Genomic DNA, 9720 nt, shown 5'->3' with positions numbered 1-9720 from the left:
CAACCGATCACTGACTAAAAAAAAAAAAAAAAAATTTACTTTCCAGATGTTCCCTTTAGATAATGACTGCATGCGTGAGGGAAATAAAAAGTTGCAGTTTGCTTGTAAAAAAATGTAAAAAATAACAATAAAAACGTCTGAGCAAATTAGCCTTAAATAAAATGACAACCCTTACGAAAAAGAAGTTTATTCAAGTATGCTATTAGTATACTTCTTTTAAACTAAAAATAAGCAAGTATGCTTTTTTTTACTCTTTATGCACTTATCAGTGATGTACTTAACACAGTTATATTTAAGTATACTTGACTTATACTGACAAGTATATAGAATAGTTTAAGTATATGCAGCCTTTACTTGTACTTAAACCTTTGATCAATATATACTTAAGAAAAGTATAATTAAGTATTCTTGCCTTATACAGAAGTATACTTGACTTGTAGTTTGGGGTGGAATAGCTTAGAGTAAATAGTACATGGGCGGAAGTGAATCAGATCTTTATGTACACAGTTATTAACCAATACAGAAACAGATAAACAATTGGCTAATTCTATTGACAGTAGTTTTCCAAGGTTTGAAAGGATTTTAACAAGCTTGATTCATATTATAATACATAACATTATACACATGCACACACATATATAAAACATATTTTTGTAAGCTCATCACAAAACATTAAGCCAAACAGCAGTAAGTATCGTAAAGTAATACAGTGGCTACAACACTCAATTTTTGATTAAACTCATGACTGCTCTTTTAGTCCCGTTCATGGCGATTTGGCAAAGGTGTAATGTACAATTTGTCAACTGTTTCAAGAACATTCTTTCAATTTTGTTTAACACTTTTTGGTTGGATTTGTGGTTCCTCTGCCTCTGGATGACCATTTATCAGGGCAAAAACCTGCTTGTGGGCAGCCAGGGAGTGATTTCAGAAAGGCTGCATGATAAAGTTTCTAATACCAAACATTTCTAAAGACTTTGTTTCTGTCTTGTCCTAAACTGGTGTTAATTTGAATTCTGTTCTTAATTTGGCATCCAGTGTTATTTGTTATATTTATTTGTTACATTTTGATATATAAAGAAATATGTTCTTAATCATGAGTATGTCTCGTTTATTTTTATGTATGTAATCCACTGGTAAGTCTACTTAAAGTACAGTTAAATATATATTTAAAGTGTAAAAAATTGAAACAAAATTGAAATTATTGTATACTTAAAACATATAAGTGGTAAACTATAATTATTATGTTAAGTTCAAAAGTAAGCTTATTTGTATACTGTTGGTTTACTAGTTATATACTTATATCCCACTTTTAAGTGTATGAAAGTACACTTTTAAGAATACTCTTAGTGTCACGTTGTGGGGGGGCCCCCTACCGGTCGCCCCCGGTTACAGCGGCAGCGGTCCTGTTTTTGGTCAAGTGATGTTCGTCCTTCAGGTGGGCGGGACCCGTGATCCGTCTCACCTGAGGGTCGTTTGTTCGTCTATATATGTCTTGTCTTTGTACCAGTTGACTGCTGGTTATTATTTCCTTAATCTGGAACCATGCACGGGTTTTTGGTTTGCACACTTTCTATTAAACCATCCTATTTCCCTGAGACTTGGCGTGATCGCTTCCTTTTTGAGTTGCTCACCCTGCCCGTCACAGAATAACCAGCCACCTTCGGAAGCCGCCAGTCTCCTTTGCTTTCTCCTTCGTTCGTGGTCATGTCTCGTGGTAGGTGTTTGTCTACGTGCTGTGTGTTTGTCGTGTATTGTCTGAGAGTGTTGAGTCTGTCCCCACTCGTCCCGCCGTGTTTTAAATGTTGTTTGTGTTTAAACCCGTAAAATCACACGGCGGTGACTAGAGCTGGGGACCGGTAGACTCCGCTCTCGCCCAGCGAAACTACCGGTGCCTCACATTGCGCACGTCCGTTGTCCGTTATCGTCTGTGTGTGTGTGTGTATTTACGTTGTAGTGTTTTGTTTTAATAACGACGCGGACGTGAGCGAGTGTGTGAGTGTGCCGTGGTGTGTGTTTCGCTGGTGGTGTTTGTGTGTGTATGTAGTCGGGTCCACTGGTGCGTGCCGCACGCTAGACTGCGTTAGACGCGAGGGTCTCTCGGTGCCTTTTGCCTCGCTCACCCGATATCCCGTGGTGACGGGGGTGAGCGACTGCGAGCCTGAGAGACGCGTCACTGTGGGCGTGACGCGCAAGCCGCTCGCGTATAGCTCTCTCTCTCTCAAGATCTGCGGATCCCGTGGGGAAAACGGTGAGAGAGAGAAAGCTGGAGTAGGCGCGTCACGCTCCGCAGAGCGCGCGCATCGGTGGGTCCTGTCCGTTTGTTTGTGTTCTGTCTTTGCGTGTTCGTTTTGTTCTAGAGTGTAGCGTGCTTTGTTTTATGTAATTCCTCTCTTGCACCCCTCTTCACTGTGTGTGGAGAGGGGCCCATTAGAGGTCCCGTGCCACTGGATGTGGCACAGAGGGCATCCTGGGTGCGTGTATGTTGTATGTTGAGTCTGTGTTTTTTGTTTTTGCCCTGTGACCGACCGGGGCGTGGTTATCGTCTTGTTGACGGCCCGGTCGGTCCAGGGTCCCGCCCAGGAGGGAGCTAACCTGTATGTCTGTTTTATGTTTCAGCTCCAGGACTGCAGGGAACGGGTCCCTGCCTTGTCTGTGTCCTGTGACGAGGAGCCTTATGTGTTTTGTGTTTTAGCTCTAGGACGGCAGGGAACGGGTCCCTGTCTTGTCCCCGCCCTCCCGCCCCTTTGTTGTGTTTTGTGTGCTGCCGCTGTAAGCCGCACATCCGGAGGGGAGTGCGGCTTTGGTGGGGGGGTCTGTCACGTTGTGGGGGGGCCCCCTACCGGTCGCCCCCGGTTACAGCGGCAGCGGTCCTGTTTTTGGTCAAGTGATGTTCGTCCTTCAGGTGGGCGGGACCCGTGATCCGTCTCACCTGAGGGTCGTTTGTTCGTCTATATATGTCTTGTCTTTGTACCAGTTGACTGCTGGTTATTATTTCCTTAATCTGGAACCATGCACGGGTTTTTGGTTTGCACACTTTCTATTAAACCATCCTATTTCCCTGAGACTTGGCGTGATCGCTTCCTTTTTGAGTTGCTCACCCTGCCCGTCACACTTAGTAAACTAGCAGTATACAAATAAGCTTACTTTTAGTATATTAACAGTACATAATAAAACCTAAATGTAAACTAGTTGTGTACTCAAAGTTTACTATTCTTACACTTAAAGTATACTTAACAGTGTACTTTCATAAACTAAAAACTAGACTAGAAGTATATAACTAGTAAACTAACAGTATACCTGTAAGTTTACTTTTAGTATAGTTGTAGTACAAAATAAAACTTGGATATAAACTAGTTGTGCACTCAAAGTTTACTACTCTCTCACCTAAAGTATACTTAAAAGTATTTAGTCCCAAGAAGTATTGAATTAGTAAACTTACCAGTATACCATTAGTACACTACATAAAGTAAAACTTGGATATAAATAAAACTTGGATATAAACTAGTTGTGCACTCAAAGTTTATTACTCTCTCACCTAAAGTATACTTAAAAGTATTTAGTCCCAAGAAGTATTGAATTAGTAAACTTACCAGTATACCATTAGTACACTACATAAAGTATACTTGGGAAATATACTTAAGTTTACTTAAAAAAATAACCTTTAAGTATACTTTTTTTGGTAAGGGAACGTATTATGGATCATTTTAGTCCAATACTCTGCAACAGGTAATTTCCTCCCTTTACGTTGTGTAGTTTCTGCGTATCGTGGATAAAAACATGTTTTGACATGAAGGTAGATCACCAAGGTGAAAGAGACTCCAAACAAAAGATTTTAAATCCCTCAGTCGTTTACTGACCCCCAAACAGACAAAACGCTTTTGCATTTGCTCTGGAAAAACTTCAACAAATCAATATCTTCTACAAATCAATATCTTCAAAACATTTATATCTCCAACATATTAGTATCTCGAATTCATATATTTGACGAATTAATATCTAGAATTAATATATTTAACAAATTAATATTTAACGAGTTAATACCTGTAGTTAATATCTTTAATCTGTTTAAAATGAGGTTTTCCCTGCCTTTCACTGGGCTGCAACCAGTGGTCCTTTGTGCCACTGGAGTTTCGGCCGTTGCCGTTTGGTCTTTTCTCATTTACAGGCGGCGGGTCCGAGATCAACAGACGGAAGTTGAAGCTGCAGCTCATACCGACACCTGCGACGGTAAATTAGGGAGCTAGCGACGAACACACCCTTATATTTGCAAGCTAGTTTGCTACATTAAACTAGCTACCTATCACTATGCTACTTAGCGCTAACTAAATTGGCTACACTTTAACGGCAAATGTAAGCAAGGTTGTACCAAAGTTTTTAATATTTCAGTGTTTTTTAAACATCTTCTTTAGGACATGATCGGGAGCCTTTTCCGTTGGACGAGGGCATCTTTGAGACGCTCCATACCCCGATCCAAGAGGTAGTTGGCTATTACTCGTGAAGTCTTTCTTAGCCAGCTTCATTCTGTTTAAGGAAGTTTCTGTGCAGAACTGTAGCATACATTGTTTATTTGCATGCTGGTCACAATTATTGTAAAATGCAGGTCTTGCACATACTTGTCTAGTCGCAAAGTAACAGGTTTTTGGTTTTCTCCACATACCTGTGTATGAGAGTCACCAAGGGTTGCACAGAGCACATCGGATGTTTGCCTTCACCTTCTTAAAAATGGTTCCTTCAGCTACACAGGTACCCTTGAGATTTTAATGTGTATCACAGGCACAAAGAAATATTTTGTTACCTGAGGGTTTATAAGGGCTTTGTCCATTTCAGTGGTAGTTATTTTTCTGCTTGACTGCAGGTGGTGGAGGTGAAGCTCCAGCACAAGTCCATCTACAGTAGGCTGGAGAGTGAGCACTGGTGGGTGCTCAACAATTAGCTTCCAGTAGTTATTAGTTTGCAATATTAGCTTCAAAGAGCCAGTGCTCCTTTAAATTGGATTTCAAGAACAATAAATAATCACTGTAATAAATACAAGAAATGTTTGTAATACAAATACATGAAAAAACTAACCTGGGTTACAGTAACATACTGTAATTATTTTTACAGTAATTAACTTTTTACAGTAGATTATTGGCAACTTTTTTGCCAGTTATTGACTGTCAATTCTACAGTCAGTTTATTACAGTGTGCTTAGTGTTTGAAGTGGAACGGTCACGACAGATATACTGGTCACTGAAGTGGTAATGAGCACGGTTTTGTATTAATAGCAGATGTTAGTCGATAAATTGATATGGAGTGAGGATTGAAAGAGAAGAAAAACTATCTATCTAGAAACCGATTTTAGAACGATTTAACCATTACGATCATAGTAAATTGGCGCTGACCTAACTATTTCAGCTTATTAAAACGTTTGTTTGGGATCGAGGCTCCAGTCAACAGTGTGTCTTCACAAACACCTAGATAGTGATTTAGTCTATGCCAAGTTTGACCTTTTTATGTGCTGTACAAGATTACTGAATTAAAAATCTATATTAAATCTATATTTAAAAATATCACAAGTATTCATAAAATATCTGAACATTTCATATAGCAAACACAATGCACTGATTTCAACCACAAAGGGTCAGATGAGCACTGTAAAATATGAACTTGATAAGAAGTGCATGAAATATAGCAATTGCATTTGTATAGCATTTGTATATTTTTTGCCCTAGGTGTCCCACCATGAGGTGGCTGTGTAAAAGTTGTAGCTTGCCTCAAATAAAAGGGTTGATCTTTTCAAGCACTAAAGACTCAAACATGGAAACAGTGGCCATACTCAGTGCATACATTGCCTATATGCTAATTGTCTGTCACGTTGGTTATATGTGCTCAGTGTGAACCTGCTTTCATTTGTGAAGTGTGCAGGGCCCAATGGTGAGTTTTGATAATCTCTGGCATATGCAAATTACACCCCACTGTGTTGGGCTGCGCGGACAGGCCACATGTGGACATTGGGCCCTAATACTCTCTAATGGAGTCTGTTTCTGACCATTTGAGCAGAAACATACACTTCAGTGGCCTGCTCTAGCTCATTTTACAGGGAGCTTGCAGTGTTTCTTTTGTACCTCCTTACACAAAGGAGGAGGTAGTGATCCTGCTGCTGGGTTTTATGACCCCCTCCATATCCCCTGATATACTAGCCTGTCTCTTGCATTGCATGTTCCATATACTTCACAGAGACACAGCTGACGTTCTTGCCACAGCTCACGTTGAAGTTGCCATCTTGCACTACCTGAGTGACTCCAGCGAGTGAGTCACCACCTTAAAGTTCATCAAGGCATGAGACAAAGGCAAAATGCAAATGCAACTAAAACATCAGCCAAAAAGGAGCAGAACAGAGAATTAGTCTGTGGATGCCACCTACAGAATCAGGGTGTCTTGTAAATAACCTGTCATGTCTGCCTGTTGCATTTTAACTTTGCACAACAGTAGGTGAAATAGCCATCAGTGTTGCTTCCCAAGTGGACAGGCTTATTTCACAGAAGTATAATTGGCTTGGAATGGCGTTTCATTGTTTTGGTGTTTAATTTTTTGAGCATTGTAGTTATTTATGCTCTTGATTTTATACAGCAACATATCGATAACTGTGATGCGGTCATCCGTTGTTTAATCCATTTCCTGGGAGAATCGACAGAGGAGCTCATTAAAGACTACCAGGTGTGTGTGTGTCCCACCCCTTTTACAATGGCAGCAGTTGGATGTGTGGTTTGTGCAGTTTTTGACCACTATGGCACTTGTGTTGTGTTTAGCAGGATGTTTCCAAAGACGTCGTCAAACAAGACATCAAAGACAGTGTGATCAAGATCCTTGTGCTGGGCAATGCTGCAGAGGGTGCCCCCCCAACTGATGTCATCGTTGTGATTGATGATACAGAAGTATTGGGTTGGTGTAAAACACTCACCAATGCTTGCATTCTGCTCATGGGCTTTGTGTACTCACTGAATCTCAGTTATCCTCCATAATTGAAATATACATTTGAAGTGCTTCAAAAGTTGCTTTTGGAGTAGGATGATTTAAAGTCCACATGATTTAAAGTATGAAAATAACAAGGTAACTGAAAGAACGCGGAAAAAAGTAAATGCGTAAAACGAACTAAAGAACCCAGGGGAAGTGACTGGCCACAGGCGAACGCCGCAACAAAACAAAATCCTTCCCAAAAATAAAAGAGTAACTGACAGGAAGAGATAAGGTTGGAGGAAAACTTGAGATGGGCCAAAAGTGGCGCAGGAGGTAGATACTCGAATAAGTAAAAGTAAAACATAGAGACGAGAGAGGGCTAGAGAAAGCGAGAGTAAGGTGGCGAGACACCATAACACTGCAACGCAACTTAGGGAGGAGAAAAGAGAGAGAAGGCTGAGAACGTGACTGCATGAAACCAAAACGAATCAGCAGTGATCCCCAGCGAGTCTAGCGGCCCGTCCGAAACCGAGTACTACACTACTATATAGTACGCGAGAAGCAGTACGCGAACAACCTAGTACGTCCGAAACCACAGTATGCATAAAACCAGTACGTGAAACGTACCCGGATGACGTACTGCATCGGCAGCCATTTTTAAGTACGTGATTGCAGCACACTGTCCTATCCCATGATTCAACTGGAGCCACTGTCCTATCCCATGATTCAACTGGAGCAGCGGAGGAGTCCGAAGTCAGAAAAATAAAATGGCGGAAAGCGGCGAGCCAGCAATTTACAAGTGTAAGTAGATACAAACACAAAATAAAACATTTTTAAAATATGATGATGTGCAAACCAAGTGCAACCCAAGTGCCGTTACAAGTAGTGTCACTGAGAATGAAAAATACAATTTGTTAGATTACATATATATCGTTTTTACATTTTTTATTAACGTAGTTAGCGAGTCCAAGCTGAGGTAATCTTGTTAGCTCGCTAGTTAACCCGTCAAGCTAATACCGATTAACTCGTATATCCGATAACGCGAAAAATGTGCGGTATTAATGTCGGTTTTGTTAGATTTATATGCATATGCGCATATCCGAATGGAGCTGTGGATTTCTGTATTTTTTAGTGTTTATGACCATCAGCGAGTCCAAGCTGAGGTAATCTTAGCTCGCTAGTTGACCCGTCAAGCTAATACAGATTAACTCGTATATCCGATAACGCGAAAAATGTGCGGTATTAATGTCGGTTTTGTTAGATTTATATGCATATGCGCATATCCGAATGGAGCTGTGGATTTCTGCATTTTTTTATGTTTATGACCATCAGCGAGTCCAAGCTGAGGTAATCTTAGCTCGCTAGTTGACCCGTCAAGCTAATACTTATTGTCGTACCAATTAACTCGCAACAAAATCTGAAGCGCATCCGTCAATTTTAGACCATTTTGCTCGCAATGATTTTAAGACATGACTGACTAAAGCTGGGTGTATACTGTGCGATTTTTGGCCCATTTTCAGCCGATTTTTCACTCGTGTGACTATTTTTGCGATCGGGCCGAGTTTCGGCTCAATCGTGTCGTGCATCGTATAGTTTACACAGGTAAACGAGGAGCGATTCACACCTCACGACCAACTCCCGATCAGAAATCGCAGCGTCGCAAGAATATCAAACATGTTTGAAATTCAATTCGCTCCTCGTGAGAGTATCGCACTGTTGAAGCAGCTCCACGACCCGACTCAGTCGTGCAGTTTGAGCTGGAGCTGAGTACACAATTTAAAATATCGTACAGTGTACGCCCAGCTTTAATCTGGTTTACAAGTGGTTTGCAGGTCGAATTCCTTTATTTTCTTTTATTTTAAACCTTGGTTGTCATACTGTTATTACGACGTTCGTGCATTCACCTCACCTTTTTAGTAATACTATTGGAATGCTAACCTATTCTTACCATATTCTATACTATAAAAATATATCTACAACACATTGTCTACAACACAGTCATTTATAATTACAAATATTACTGAGACTAAAGTTATTGATTTAATCCAATCACTCAAGTCATCTAAAGCAAAGGATGTTTTTGGAATGGACCCGAACATGCTTAAAGATCTCGGCCCAGCACTTGCCGCTCCTATTGCTTCAATCATTAATCTTTCAATCTCATCATACTGCTTTCCAAAGGCATGGAAATCTGCTATTATCACCCCCATCTTTAAATCTGGTGAATCCACTTCTTTAAATAACTACCGTCCAATAAGTATTCTACCAGTCATTTCTAAAATAGCAGAAAAATGGGTTGCAAAGCAGATTGTCCATCACTTAAACAGCAGTTCCCCCTCTCTTCATCCCATGCAGTTTGAATTTAGATCCAAGCATTCCACTGAAATGGCTACATGCCTCTTTATTGAAAAAATAAAAATTTTTCTCGATAAGGGTGGAGTTGTAGGGGCGGTGTTCCTGGACCTTAGAAAAGCATTTGATACAGTAAATCATTCTGTTCTTCTTAATAAGCTTTCAAAATTTAACTTCTCTCTAAATGCTGTGACCTGGATTGAATCATACCTGACTGATCGAGCTCAATATGTATCGGTTAACAACAGCAGATCTGACTCTCTTAGGCTTACCTGCGGAGTTCCTCAGGGGTCAATTTTGGGCCCACTTTTATTTAGTCTTTACATTAATGATTTGCCCTCAGTTTGTCCGGAAGCTGATTGCCTTATGTATGCAGACGATACAGTTTTTTTTGTACATGGACACACCAAAGACATTGTTGCGGCCAAACTC

Source organism: Brachyhypopomus gauderio, chromosome 11, assembly GCF_052324685.1.
Source record: "Brachyhypopomus gauderio isolate BG-103 chromosome 11, BGAUD_0.2, whole genome shotgun sequence".
Lineage (NCBI taxonomy): Eukaryota > Metazoa > Chordata > Actinopteri > Gymnotiformes > Hypopomidae > Brachyhypopomus > Brachyhypopomus gauderio.
Note: the sequence above shows the minus strand (reverse complement) of the source record.